This window comes from Sus scrofa, chromosome 4 (assembly GCF_054392235.1).
Source record: "Sus scrofa isolate SSC_HxYL_T2T_F1_AM1 chromosome 4, Sscrofa_HxYL_maternal_Yorkshire_Landrace_v2.0, whole genome shotgun sequence".
NCBI lineage: Eukaryota > Metazoa > Chordata > Mammalia > Artiodactyla > Suidae > Sus > Sus scrofa.
Genome location: NC_139386.1, coordinates 72101321 through 72115592, shown reverse-complemented (window position 1 = coordinate 72115592; position 14272 = coordinate 72101321). Strand labels below are relative to the sequence as shown.

General features: G+C 38.2%; 1 protein-coding gene across 4 annotated transcripts in view; it reads right to left on the bottom strand.

Annotated features, from left to right (window-relative positions):
* Positions 1 to 574, bottom strand: part of PPP1R42 (protein phosphatase 1 regulatory subunit 42) — a 42216-nt gene extending 41642 nt beyond the window's left edge. For all 4 annotated transcript variants that reach the window (XM_085022284.1, XM_005663043.4, XM_001926086.5 and 1 more), the window contains exon 1: positions 445 to 574. The gene's annotated coding sequence lies outside the window, so the exon portion shown is untranslated. The remainder of the gene's footprint in view (positions 1 to 444) is intronic.
* Positions 575 to 14272: the final 13698 nt, after the last annotated feature.

The following is a 14272-nucleotide window of genomic DNA, read 5'->3' as shown; positions in this document are numbered from 1 at the left end:
TGCTAGGATAGCTCCATCTCTATCCTAGCCAGTTTAGAGCTGCCATACATGCGCTCTGGCAATCCATTTCAGTAGACCGCTTGTCTTTCATAGTTTGGGGCTCCTACCGGCTAGATGCAGGGGAGCTTCCAGATCGAGTTTTTGTATATTTCCCTTAGCCCCCAATTCAGTGGCTTCCGGATGCTAACAAATCTCGCATCCTAAGCGTTGTGGGTACCCTTCCACCAGTGTCTTCTTCGTCTACAGTTATTTCCCGGCCTTGCCTGATTCTAGGCCTTTGTTTAAAATAGAGATTTTCAGACTTTCTGGAAATTCTAGATGTTTGGAGATAAGACTTGTGAATCTGTATTTTAACAAGTGCCCTGTGAGAGCCTTACTAAGTTTGAGAAACGTGGCCCTAGGGTTTCCTCATTTCCCACACTTCTTCCCCGTAAGGCATCTCACCATTAGCAGGATGAGCCGGGTCAGTGATTCGGGTTTGGTCAATTTCGCAAGTGCCAAGCTCCTCCGCAGCCCCGGTTGCTGGGCGACCAGACAGACGCTTAGAGTCCGCCGCGGGCTCACGGGAAATCTCGCGAGGTCACTGGAAGAGCTCTCCTGTGGCTTTCAGCGGGCGGAGCAGTCTATGACGTGGCAGCGGGGGCTGGTGGTAGCCCCTGGGTAGGGTTCGAGTGGAGGTCAGTTAGCTTGATGCGGCTGTAAATCATCGGTTGCATTAGCGTCTTAGTGGACCAGCCGGGTGCCAGAATGATTGTTGGCAGGCCATCATTTTCCCCTACTAGATTATCCTTGCCATCAGCTTTGACAGTTTCAGTGCCTAGTTACCACGTTTCGCAATAAACGACCGGGAAGTGAATTGTTTGAATAAAAGTGCAGTCCATACTTTACCTCTCCTCGCATAAAATCCAAACTCCTTAGGTCGATGTTGCATTACATTTATAATAACCAGGCTCATTGCTTGCCTCTGTGCTCCAGAGTTTCCAATCTGGCACCTGGCTCGGTATGCCCTGTTCTAAAAAAAAAAAAAAATTTACCCTCACCTCCTCTCTCAAGGTAACAATAGAAGATAACTTTCCTCCTGAATTCTTAATTTCCTTTATAATATTAAAGGATTCACCTTGGAATTAGTGCATTTCCCCCCTGAAGTTTCCATAAATAATCCTTTTTTGCCCTCCAAACAACTGGGATATGCTTCTTTAGCATAACAGTTAACACAATGCTATATGTTTGTTACTTCCTCATATCTGCAATAAGATGGTAAATTCTCTGAGGGCAGGATTATTTCTTTAACCTCACTAGTCCCAGGACCTGGCAAAGTGCCTTTTACTTAAACAGTCACTCTGTGTTTTGAAATGCATAATTTACAGAAGAAGGAGATGAAGGAGAAGAAGAACAATAGAACAAGGAATTGACACTTACAGTGGAAAGACTGGCCCTCATTAGGGATATGGTAAAGTGAGCAATCTAGATCAAGGGACTGTACAAGCTGGAAAACAGTAATGGCTGTGATCTTTAGCGTGGGGACATGCTGGAAAAGTCATTGCTATTTCTTGAACATAGAAATGTCAGAGTAGGAGTTCCCGTCGTGGCTTAGTGGTTAACGAATCCGACTAGGAACCATGAGGTTGCGGGTTCAATCCCTGGCCTTGCTCAATGGGTTAAGGATCTGGCATTGCCCTGAGCTGTGGTGTAGGTTGCAGACGCGGCTCGGATCTGGCGTTGCTGTGGCTCGGGCGTAGGCCAGTGGCTAAAGCTCCGATTAGACCCCTAGACTGGGAACCTCCATATGCTGCAGCAGTGGCCCAAGAAATGGCAAAAAGACAAAAAAAGCAATGTGAGAGTAGAAGATTGTTGGAATTACAAGGTGGCTTTGAGCTCATGTGAACAGTCCAACTTGCCATTTTACAGATGAGGAAATTCCTAAGCCTAGAGAAAGCAAAGAAATATGTTGAAGGTGACACCTGAGGTGGCAGGAGAGAATTTACCCCTGGGCTCCTAATTTCAAGCATATCTTCGTACATCTCACTGACTGTTATAGTAAGATTAAGCTAGAAAAAGGGACCAGGGGTTGGGGACAGATGAATCCTAAACACTTTCCGGACATTTTTCAGTTGTGAAGCAGTGTTGATCTGGATTAGGGTGAAGGCAAAGAAAGTGAAAAGAAATGAACAAATTTAGGAAGCATCCTGAAGCATGATTTAATAAAAAGATAGTGGATAGGTTAAAGGGAGAGAGAAGTTGAAGATAATTCCTAGGTGTTAGATAGGATAAAGGGATGATACTGGAGAAAAAGGAGAGTGTGGCAAGTAATTTGAGGGGAAGTGGATGAATTTCGTTTACATATGTTAAATGTGAGGTGGGGTAGGTTTGATAGTTTCCAGAATGGAACTGATCATTGAAACTGTGGGGTCACGAATGGGGGTGAGGGAGAAGGTGGGGAAAGAGAAAGAGCAAGTCAGCTATGCCAGCTGGTTTGAATGGAAGAGGGAAGCAAAGCTAGTTAAGATGTCAGAGAGTATCAGAAGTGAGTTTTGTTCTGAGAAGAACAAATACCAATTCAATGATTAAGAAACCAATAAATCAGATTCAGACACTGGGGAAAGAAGTTCAGGAGGAGGGTACCTAATGGAATAAACAGCTACAGAAGGATATGAAGAAATAAAAGAATGATGAAAATAATATGGCTGAAACACTACAGCAAAAATCAGATGCCTTTCTTACCTATTTTATAGGCCATTCATTTGGGAACAATAGATTCAGCAATATATGCAGGGCTGTCGTATTGTTTTGTGTAGCCCTCATGTAACTTGCTGCTAGCATTACAGAAATATGTTTAGCAATGCCTCATTGGAAACCAGTTGCTCCATTTTAAAAAATGATAACATTATTTCTGAAAGTCCACTTTGGATTCTACGCTTTATAGAATTGAAAATCTCTTTGTGACTGCTAGTATTTTCATAGTTTAAAATGGTTGAATCACTCGTTTTTTTTTTAATGTAACAAGTTTAATAGACAGTATTTTCTCATTAAGACGTGAAACGTAATTCCTGTCTAGTGACACACAGTGTTAAACAATCATCTGTGTACTTTGCAATGTAGCAGAAAATTGGCAGACTACAAGAAATACTTTTCTTCAGTGCCACGTTTATAAGGTCTGCATAAAATGCTCAAAGATTTACACACTTTGACAGGTGATGAGAAATTTGTATTTGTAGAAAAAAAAGTTGCGAATAATTTTAAAAGACACTCTTGGAAGAATGTGCTAAAGAACACATTCTCTAAGGTCTTTAATAGAATTTCCAAGTAACTTTAGACAGAAGCACACTTTTTATTTAGAATATTGTTCTATGTATCTGTCAATTAATATATTTCCTGACCATTAGTGTATATACTCACAGAAAACACTTTAATGATTACTTTCATTGAGAAAAGGGCCCAGACATGTGTATCATCACAGAACTCCATGCGATGATCATTTATTGGGGTTAGCTCTTCCTTTTGGTTTTGACCTTGAGATTTATAAATATAAGTAAGTATGGTAGGCAGACTTCTAACATGGTTTCAGTGATCTCATCTCCTGGGATTCACGTTCTTGTATGAAACCCTCCCCCAGAGTGTGAGATAGGCATTGTGACTTGTTCTAAATAGTAGAATAAGGTGAAGTTGATGAGATGTCATTTCTGCAATTAGGTTACAAAAGATTGTGCTTTCTGTCTTGCTGGCAAACTCTATTGCATTTTTGGCTTGCACTCTTTGTTAGAGCAAGCTGTTATTTAGAATGCAAGGACTGAAAATGGTCCCTAGCCAAGGACTAGTGAGGATCTGTACTCTCAATGAGAAACTGAATGTCGGCAATTACTGTTTAAGCTTGGAAGTCAATCCTTCCCCAGTTGAGCTTTCAGGTGAGACCTCATCCCTGCCTAACACCTTGATTACAGCCTTGTGAGAGACCCTGAAGCAGAGAACTCAAGTTCCTGATCCATAAAATCTGGAAATAATAAATATGTAATTTAAGCCACTCAATTTTGGGGTAATTTGTTATGCAATAATAAATAACTGATACAGGAAGCGTTGGAATATTTATTTATTTATTTATTTATTTATTTATTTATTTATTTATTTATTTTTCTAGGGCCACTCCCATGGCATATGGAGGTTCCCAGGCTAGGGGTCTAATTGGAGCTGTAGCCACCGGCCTATGCCAGAGCCACAGCAACTCGGGATCTGAGCCGCATCTGTGACCTACAACCACAGCTCATGGCAATGCTGGATCCTTAAACCACTGAGCAAGGCTGGGGATCGAACCTGCAACCTCATGGCTCCTAGTTGGATTTGTTAACCACTGAGCCACGACGGGAACTCCTGGAATCTTTTTTTAAAGAGGGAAATTTTCCTTAGAAATTTGGGACATGACTCTCATTTTCTTCTTTTTTAAAATTTATGGCCACATCTGCAACATACAGAAGATTCCAGGCCAGGGACTGATTCTGAGCCACAGCTGCAGTAATAGCAGTGCTGGATCCTTTAACCCACTGAGCACCTCTGCAGCGACCCGAGTGACTATAACTGGATTCTTAACCCACTGCCACATGCTGGGAACTCAAACTCAGAGGAGAGAAATGAAAATGATTATATGAGGTTGTAGCTTAGCTTGAACAAAAGATTTTTTTAAAACAAGTATCCATTTATATAGGCTATATGTAGAGTCAGTTACAAAGGAAGCCTTTTTGTTTATGGATGAGGCAGTTCCCATCCAAGGCTTTACTCCTAATTTCTGTAGCATGGTCATGATCATTAAATTGAGAACTTCATGGCTTTTTAATGACTTGATATACACAATATGGATACCAGTAATAGATAATTTACTTAAAACTTGATGAGTAACTTATTTATGTCTTTTTTATGTAATGTATTCTGTGAACGTAAATGATTACTACATAGGTTCTGTATAAAACAATCCATGGTATTTCTCCTGATTTCCAGACCCACACATCCAGCTTGCTGCTAGACATTCATTCCACTTGGATGTAAATGTCCTAGAGGCAAAAAACCCTGAGCCTGTCAAGATCTGAACTCCTTTCTGTTCTGCACAAATCTCATCTGCCTCTTCTAGTCCTGCCTTGCCCACAGACCACCCTGCTATGCAAAGTAGAGCCTGAGAGTCATTTAGTACCTCTACATTTGGTCCCTAAATCAAGTCCACATAATCTCAGAAACAGCTTTCAAACCCATCTTTTCATGCTCCAGTCACTACCTAAGAATGCATATGAAAGGGTTTTATCAAGTTCTATTAATTTTTTAAAAGTTAGATTTATTTTATTTTTTCTTTTTGAGGCCATACCTGAGGCATGTGGAGGTCCTTGGCTAGATCAAATCGAAGCTGCAGCTGCCAGCCTATACCACAGCCACAGCAATGCCAGACCTGAGCTGCATCTGTGACCTATACCACAGCTCATGGCAATACCAGATCCTTAACCCACTGAGTGAGGTCAGGGATCAAACCCACATTCTCACGGATTCTAGTTGGGTTCTTAACCTGCTGAGCCACAACGGGAATTCATTCTATTAATTTTAATACACAAAACTTTCTTAAGTTGTATTTTTAAAGTTCTATTATGTTTAATACACAAAACTCTTTTCTGAAATGGCTCACTTCCACACTCCCTTAGAGGGTCAAATTGTAATAAATATAACATGTATGAGATGTGGATGTAAATTAAACTGAAAATCAGCTTCATTACCTTAAAGTCACATTTATGACTAAATATATTTTAGTTAATATATTTTAGAGTAAAAATGTTTTCTGAAAAGTATTTCTGTAAACACGTTCTAATTCAGGTAATATTTTATTATGATTTATTCAGGAATAAAGATTCCTGAAACATATTGTCAGTAGAGCCTAATACTTTAGTTTGAGTCTTTCAGGAAGCATTTGCAAGAAAGGGACTTATAATTTTGGAAGACGTTTAGATTAGGTTTCAGGAACAGTTCATCACTTTTGTTTTAGGAATTAAAAAAAAAATTGTCTTTCAAACCAAGGGTGGGGAGCCTCTATTTTCTAATAGAGATCCAAGACACTGCTTAAATTTATCAGGCCAATAATAAGTTCAGCAAAAGTTTAATTAGTTGGTGATGGATTGAGACTAAGAACAAAACTCAGCAATGTAATATACTCTATTCTTATGTCTTTCGAAACAATTTGTTAAAATCAGTGAAAACATCTTGTATATTTGTATTTAATTGCTTTATTTTTTTTGGCTCCTGTCTGCTTTTTTGGCTTAGCTTGTTTGAAAAGTGTTCCATTCCTTCATGTTTGTTTTTGAAAATGGCTGGTGTTTTTTGTTTTTTTAACTAGTGTGTATAGCTGTTTGCATATTTCTGTGACAGTGACCCTTGATTGAAAAATTTAAAAAAAAAAACAACTTTTTTTTACTCTTATTTTAAATCTGTTAGAAGTTTGGGGAAAGATTTTCATTTTATAATAATTTTACAATAAAACAAGTCAGTTTCCTGTACAAGTGCATAATAAACATTTAACTTTGTCATCCTAAAAACACATATTGTTAATGTTTCTAAAAAAACAAATTGAAATGTCCATTGCATGTATTTCTTCATTGAACAGATATGTGTTGAGTGCCTACTGTGTGCCGTTGGTCAAGTGCTTGCTTAGTATGCAGAAGGTCATTAGACCAAGTCCCCATTTGTGTGGTGCGTACCTTCTAGTAAGGGGAGGTAGCTGGTGAAAAAGTAAGTCAATGGCCAAGATAATTTCTGGTACATTCTGTGAAGGAAATGAATAGGGTAAAATGACTGTGACTGGGCTATAGAAGTGGGGAAGAAGGAGAGAAGGAGAGAGGTGCTTTCTTGATATGAGAGGGACAGGCTACATTTCTCTGTGGAGGCAGAATTTGACCTGGGACTTGAAGAACCAGGAGCTTGAGGAGCCAGGCCTGTGAAAGCCGGTGAGGAAGTGTTCCAGGCCTAGGAAGCAGCCAGTGTAAGGACTCAGGGGGTTGGGGGTGGGGTGTGGCTGAGCTTAAGGACCCCAGGACACTGGCCAGAGCATGGTATGGAGGAGGAGAACAGAATGAGAGGAAAGCAGGAACCAGATCAGCCTTTAAGGCTACAGTGAGATTTGAATTTGGGTTTATAGCAGCATTTAGCTCATAAGGCAGAATACAAATTTTATTAGTGGGAAAAGCTAACTTTATTATATTTAGAGTTTGAAGAAAGAACAGCTGTCACTTATTACAAGTTGAAATTCAAAATTTTGGTTGAGGCATTCCCACTGTGGCACAATGGGATCGGCGTTTTTTCTGGAGCCCTGAGTTGCAAGTTCAGTCCCTGGCCTGGTACAGTTCTGGCATTGCCACAGCTGTGGTATAGGTCGCAGCTGCAGCTCGGCTCCTTGGCTTGGGAGCTCCATATGGTGAGGGGCGGCCCACAAAGAAAAAAAAGCCTTGGTTGAAATGTAATTTTCTTATAGTCAGATATTAACATGATAAATATAGTATTATTATTATTATTATTATTAGGTCTTTTTGCTATTTCTTGGGCCGCTCCCGCGGCATATGGAGGTTCCCAGGCTAGGGGTATAATCAGAGCTGTAGCCGCCAGCCTACACCAGAGCCACAGCAATGCGGGATCCGAGCCTCGTCTGCAACCTACACCACAGCTCATGGCAACGCTGGATCGTTAACCCACTGAGCAAGGGCAGGGATTGAACCTGCAACCTCATGGTTCCTAGTTGGATTCGTTAACCACTGCGCCATGACGGGAACTCCAATAAATATAGTATTGTTAAAGATACTCTTAGAAATCTGGGAGTAGGAGCCTGAGAATTAGAAAATATAATTTCTACTTGTGCTCCCTAATCTCATATTTAATGTAACTTTTGTTTCAGTTTTACTCCTTATTGAAATAGGTAAAGCACTTTTTAAATTGAGTTGCAGTTGATGTACATTCAATATTATATAAGTTATAGGTATGCAGTATAGTGATTCACTAATTTTAAATGTCATACTCCACTTATAGTTATTATAAATTACTGGCTACATTCCCTGTGTTGTACAATATATCCTGTAGTTTATTTTATACATAATAGTTTGTACCTCTTAATCCTACACCTAGTTACGCTTCCCCCTTCCCTTTCCTCACTGGTAACCACTAGCTTGCTCTCTGTATCTGTGGGTCTGCTACTTTTCATTTTATTTACTAGTTTGTTGTATTTTTTATATTCCACGTATAGGTGATATCATACAGTATTTGTCTTTCTCTGCCTGACCTATTTCACTTAGCATAATATCCTCCAAGTCCATCCCTGCTTTGCAAATGGAAAAATTAAATTCTTTTATGGCTGAGTAGTATTCCATTGTGTGTGTGTATGTGTGTGTGTGTGTGTGTATTCTATATACTTATATATACACACACCTATAGATATATCACATCTTTATGCATTCATCTGTTGATGGACATATAAATTGCTTCCATATCTTATCAATTATAAATAATGCCACTATGAACATTGGCGTGTGTTTTTGAAGTAGTGTTTTTGGGTTTTTTTAGATATATACACAGGAGTGGAATTGCTGTTTCATATGATAGTTCTGTTTTCAGTTTTTTAAGACATCTCCATACTGTTTTCCACAGTAAAGCATTTGTTAACAAACTGTTTTTAGATCTTGGGATAATAAAAAATATTGATTTCTATCTAAATGAATTACCATTTTAACAGTTAGTTCCTTAATTTTAAATAATGTAGTGGTTTACCTTAAATATTAAGACTAGTTAGAAGTTGAAAATATCCCCTAAAAGATGGTGTTCATATATAATTCTCACATCAGTGGCCTATCAAATTAATTTCTCTAAGGGTATACAGAACTTTTCAGATGGTTGTAATTATTCAAAATGGTGTGGCCTCATGAGTAAGATCATGAATTATTTTTTATTTTGTCTAATTTATGTTACTTTATGTAAGCCCAGAATCTTAATAGCCTCAAATATGCTTTAAACACATGTAAGAAATGATAGAATGATTTCGTAATAGTGGAAGAAAACAAAGCTAAACACATACATATTTTAAAGGACTTATTTAGTATCATTCATAATACAAAATAATAAATTGAAATTTATTCGAATAATAAATAGATCATAGAGAATAAAGTTGAAAATTCTAGGAACAAAAGTGCATCATTTAAATAAAACATGAATTTGCAGATGAGCTTATATAAACTAAAATTTCAGGAAGGTAAGTAGTTTAAAGTTATGCTTTGTAACAGTTAACATATTCATAGTTATATGATATTTATAATCCTCTGAAACCTAACTTAAAGGTCACAGAGCTCTATTCTTGACAATATATTTCTTTATGCATATGCCTCTTAGGTTATAAAAAGTACAACTGTAGTTCATCAAAATGTGCCCCAAGGCACAATACCATTTTACTCAGTCATTAGAAAGTTTAGCATAATTGCTTAGTATAATCCAAGGAAAATATGAGTACTGACATCAGGGACTCTCCAATTTGTTAGGCAATTGTTCCATAATTTTTGGCACTAAGATAATGCACATGTTGAAAAAGCAATTAATCATTGGTGTTAGTTATCAAGCTATGATTTTAGCTGTTTCCGCCCAAATTTGACCTGAAATGACAGAGTTCCTTATTTTATTTTTGTAATGTTCTGTTTTCTGAGCTTAAAAGTTTAAATATACCAATCTGGTCACAGTTAACCTGAGTTTCATGTTACTAGCTCTCTAAAATAAGTAGGTAATAACTTTATAAAGATAAATGGTATTTCTTCCAGTAATAGTTGGATAAAAAGTTTAGAAATTTTTAGAGATTTATACTACCTTAGAACAAATCACTTGAAGACCCTCTACTAGCATTTGGCCCCAAGAAGGTATTTATTTGCTAAGTTTATTTGCTGCTAAAACCTGTATTGAAAATAGACTAAACTGAGAGAACATACAATTAGATTTTGAGTTTTCTGAATGCAATGACATAGACATATTAATTATTGAATAGTGACTGAAATAATTACCCCATCATAATTTGAATATACTCAACTTTTTTCTTAATGATTTTTTCCATTACGAACATAATCAACTTTTACTTATTTTATATCATACCGATGAGCAACACTAAAAGCCATCATTCCGTGTAGTGTATTTTTCTGTCTTCAAAAAACCACATTGCTTACCCATGTATGTGTCTTCTGGAGTTTGTAGTTAAAACAATCCAGAGATATAGAAAGAAACCTTAGAAACAGTCTGTGTTCAGTCCAGTTTAGTCAGCTACATGTGGATACAGTGCAGACTTAGCAATATAAATGAACTCTTCTCTGCATGCTTGACTTAGGCATCTGTACCTCATCACTCACAGAGCAGTTTTTGGAAACTCTGAACCTCTGCAATATGTAGCACTCCAATTCCCAAACAGTTCTCCTGATTCTTTGTAAAGTTACATATGCTCCTGCTCTTCTGTGTTTATTTTCAAGTGGCTGCACTATAGGGCAGTTTATTATTCTATTGTGCAATGCAGTGATTTTTTTCAAAAACCTGAATACCAAGTAGTCATACTAATTTATGACAACAATCTTCAGACTTGATTCCTCAAATGGAGCATGTGATGTTTGGTCTCAGAACCAATTTTCTAAATTCAGAAACAATGGAACGCAAATAGTTTCTCACCCCTTTTGGCTTTTCGTTCCCGGCAGTACTGCTGATTTCAAAATAACAACTTGTGTGGTGTCTTACTGTTATCAATAAATAAAATGTGTAGGATGAAGTACTCATGTAACTAGACAGTGTAACCTAAAAATGATACTAAATGCATACATCCTCAACTTCTATATATATAGAAGTTAATGTTGAATTGTTTGGAACTAGGACCCCGAGATATTAAAACAACCTGGAAAATTTGGAATACTCTTGACTCTGGGAGCTTGATGTAACTGGTCCTAATCCTCATTCCATATCCATTGACTTCTCTCTCCATATCTGCTCCAGCCTTGCTTCTGTCCAAGTTTTATTACTTGGACATTGGGACTAAATTTTTGATGATGATTGGCATTTCCTGTATATCATTGCCAAAAGAGCTTGAGACATTATCTCTGAAAAAATTTGAAGCTGTACAAAAACCAGACTTCACTTAGAAAATGGCCTTTTCAGCTCCTGAGTAGCTCATGGCTATAAGATAATACTTTGCAGAAAAAGGCAATGCCAATTCATGACTTAGTTTCTGAATGATGATGGCTGCAAATTCAACCTTGATTTCCTAAAATGTCAATATTGTGAATTGGAAGATTTATACCAAAAGTGATCATGACAATACATTAAAACTTAATTATATGCCTTTGGAAATATTTATAAAGGGTCTTATTTTTAATGAAGTATAATTTATCATAAAGTATATTTTATTTATAATAAGAGTATATTTTAATAAAGTATATTTATAATAAAATGCTCTCTTCGGGGGTTATTTCTGCCTGGGCTAGACTGTTGAGCAGATGGGACACTGTGGGTTGTCTCTGTAGTGTCCATTTAGCCTCAGTTTGTGGTGGTCATGCAGTTTGGGTATCACTAACCCCATTTCAGCTCCCCAGGTGCAGGCTCATGACCAAAGTTAGACCAATCACAGTGAAGTCAGAACCTTATTTTGACAACCATGAGCAGCTTTTTCCCCCTGACTGGATGCTGTGGTGTACAGCCGCTTTGGAAGAGTCCAGCTTGAGATTTATTTAGGTCAACATGTGGAGGGCAGAGCTGAGACATTATAGAAAGCCTAATCCAAATATGATTTTGGACTCTGTAGTTTAGGTGAGCCAACAAATTCCTTTTATTGTTTAAGCAACTGTTTTGGGGGGGATTTTGTTGTTACTTGCAACCAAGGCACCATGGCATGCATATTTTCTATCTCACCATGATGTCTTAGTTGATTAGATCACCAAGGTCAAATTACATGTGGATAACAGTGTTCAGGTGTTGGAGTGAAAACTGCTAGGATGTTTCCAAGATGGCTTCAAGGATTCCTTACTCTTTCATGTCAGAGAATCCTCAATGACTCTGTCACTGTTCCTAACTGAATGGCTCAATTGGTATTCTGAAGACTGTGCACTAAACACAGATTTTAGCCGATCATTGGGGGCAGTCATGGTTTTGTTTTTTGTTTTTGTCTTTTTGCCTTTTCTAGGACCACTCCCGCAGCATATGGAGGTTCCCAGACTTGGTGTCGAATCGGAGCTGTTGCCACTGGCCTACACCAGAGCCACAGCAATGCGGGATCCAAGCCACATCTGCAACCTACACCACAGCTCACGGCAACGCCAGATCCTTAACCTACTGAGAAAGGCCAGGGATAGAACCCGCAACCTCGTGATTCCTAGTTGGATTCGTTAACAACTGCACCACAACGGGAACTCCCATGGTTTTTTTTTTTTTAAGTGCCTAAAAATGGAGGCTAGGTCATGCTATCTCAAATTGGGGTGCCTTTATTTAAAGGATTATCAAATGAGACCAAAAATGCTATTATGTCATCAACTGTCTGAGAAAGTATTTGGATGCTAGTAATAATTGGCTTCCTCATCTTACTAAAGACCACCTCTTTGCTAAATCTAAATGAAAAACTTTTAGGCTTTGTGTTCCTTGACCTTGCGCCTTATGTGAAGTCACTTATAAATTACTTCTTAAAGTTTTCTTACTTCTCTGCTCTCATGGTCTCCTCTTCCTCTGACCATTTAAAATTTGATGTATGCCATGATTTGTCTTGGGCCCTCTTATTTCCACAAATTCATCTCATCTAATCTGATCCAGCCCACAACTTTCTTGAGTGCTCTTGGAAACTGACTAGTACATTCCTGTTTAAAACTCTTTAGCTCCCTATTGCTGTTAGGATAAAATCCAAAAGGCCCCTGCAGGATCTATGCTCATCTTACTGACTGAAGTCATCTCTGTTACTCCATACAAACTATTCGACACTCTCAGATCTAACCGAATCTCAATTTTTTTTTTTTTCGGTCTTTTTGCTATTTCTTGGGCCGCTCCCGTGGCATATGGAGATTCCCAGGCTAGGGGTCCAGTAGGAGCTGTAGCTACCGGCCTACACCAGAGCCACAGCAACATGGGATCCGAGCCGCGTCTGCAACCTACACCACAGCTTACGGCAACGCCGGATCCTTAACCCACTGAGCAAGGGCAGGGACCAAACCCGCAACCTCATGGTTCCTAGTCGGACTTGTTAACCACTGTGCCACGACGGGAACTCCAAATCTCAATTTTTGAAGGTTCTGGGTTCCTGCTCTCTGCCCCTGGCCTTCCTCACATTGCTATCTTCTTTGCTTATAAAAACATAACCTGTTATTTTTTTTCTGGCTAGTCCTCCAATCTATCAAATTTCAGCTTAATGTCAGGTCGCTTCCTACAGGAAGCCTACCTGGTTAACTCCTCTATGTGGTAAGTGTTCCTCCTGAGAGTTTCCCAGCACACTTTATTTCTCCCTTCATAGCAGTATTCTTAGGTTCATCTTAAGTTAGCTTTAGCCTCTGTTGTAAGTTCTGTGAGGAATGTTGCCATTCTACCTTGTTCAGAAAATCTCCAGAAATCTAATATCCAGCACAAATGAACATCTCCTCAGAAAAGAAAATCATGGACTTGGAGAAAAGACTTGTGGCTGCCTGATGGGAGGGATCGGGAGCTTGGGCTTATCAGACACAATTTAGAATAGATTTACAAGGCGATCCTGCTGAATAGCATTGAGAACTTTGTCTAGATTCTCATGTTGCAACAGAACAAAGGGTGGAGAAAAAAAATGTAATTGTAATGTATACATGTAAGGATAACTTGATCCCCTTGCTGTACAGTGGGAAAATAATAAAACAAAAAAAAGTAACAATCAAAAAAAAAAAAAAAATCTCCAGAGAACAAAATGGCCTAGTTCAGTAAAAATGCTTGGTGAACATTTGATTGACTAGATACCTGTGTTAGACTTTCTCAAATAAATTATTTGATCTTCAGGAGAATAATTTATGGTGTGACTTAGTTAATGTTTCATAGGAACATAAAAACGTTTCAGTAAATTTTATTTTTTACAAACAGACTGTCAAAAGAAGGCATCTAATTCTTATTTCCACAAATCATCTCATCTAGCCCTGGTCTACAACTTTCTTAATAAAATGTTCTTAGAAACATCAGACTGGTACATTTCTGTTGTTTAAAACTCTTTAGCTCCCATCAAATATAAAATGGTTAGAATAAGAGACCACAAGAGCAGAGAAGA